The 1,107-nt window shown below is 44.9% G+C and overlaps 1 pseudogene; it reads right to left on the bottom strand.

The window, feature by feature from the left end:
• Window positions 1–149, bottom strand: part of LOC109371158 (stabilizer of axonemal microtubules 2-like) — an 11,793-nt pseudogene extending 11,644 nt beyond the window's left edge.
• Between the last annotated feature and the right edge of the window lie 958 nt (window positions 150–1,107).

Here is a 1,107-nt window from a genome sequence, read left to right as displayed (position 1 = left end):
GGACTGGATCTGGCTTGACACTACTGTAGTCTCTGCCTGTGGGCCTGGCATTATGGGAATTGGGTTAGCCTGCTCTCTGAAGTTTGTCCAGTCCTGCTCACAGCCAAGACTTTGATGAGGCTTAACTATAATCCCTTTCTTACCTCCATCATACCTTGTAGCATGTTATAGTACCTCTGCATGTTAAGGCACAAAAATATAGCCAAGTGGTTTTCTAGAAATTTCTGACAAAAGAGGTAGTGGTTTCAGATGTTAATTCCACCCCCAATCTTGCAATTTCAGTCATTGTCATTGTTATCATAAAAAGGTTTAAAAGGTAGTTGAGGACCTACATAGCAGACCCCTTACCTCTCTGACCTCTTCTTCTATATTCTCCATTCATTCACTCACCCTCAGCCACATTTACTTCTGAGGTATCCTGGTTTTCCTCAGACATAAAGATAAAAGTACTGACAGAAGTTGGAAAGTAGAAGGCAGAAAGGAGATGAAGGGAAGGGTAAGAGTAGCTAATGTCCTCCTATTACAAAATGAGTAACAGATAATGTTAAAAGCTGATGTTTTTATTTTATTATTTTAAAAAATATATATTTTATTGGGGAATTGGGAGAGGGGAACAGTGTTGGGGAATTGGAGAAGGGAAACAGACAAGTTGTTGTCTCTTCAGTCTAGTTGTGGAGGATGTCACTTCACTGGCCCATGTTGGTATTATTGCACTCTTCCCGGGTGAGGCCGTCGCTCTCCGGCCATTGGATGGCTGCTCACGGTGGCTCACGGCAGCTCACAAAAGCTCACGCCCGCTGCCAGCCAGCCCCACTGCAGCCTACGCCATTGTCGGTGACTCATGGCAGCCCAGCCCCAGGTCTAGCTGTTGTTCACCATCTTAGCTTTAGAGGGCATAGCGTCACTGGCCCTAATGTGGGATCCGAACCGGGGCCCTGCTGCTCAGAGCTGGCGTCCCAAGCCAACTCCTAACCAACGTGCCACTCGGCTGGCCCAAAAGCTGATGTTTTAAAATATAAGCTCCCGGAAATAGTTGATGTTTAAGCTATCCAGAAGTATTACTTGTATAAAATTTATGAGTTAACTTTATGAGGCCTTAGAAAATAG

Source organism: Hipposideros armiger, unplaced genomic scaffold (genome assembly GCF_001890085.2).
Source record: "Hipposideros armiger isolate ML-2016 unplaced genomic scaffold, ASM189008v1 scaffold_552, whole genome shotgun sequence".
Classification (NCBI taxonomy): Eukaryota; Metazoa; Chordata; class Mammalia; order Chiroptera; family Hipposideridae; genus Hipposideros; species Hipposideros armiger.
Note: the sequence above shows the minus strand (reverse complement) of the source record. Positions and strands in the feature narration are given on the sequence as shown.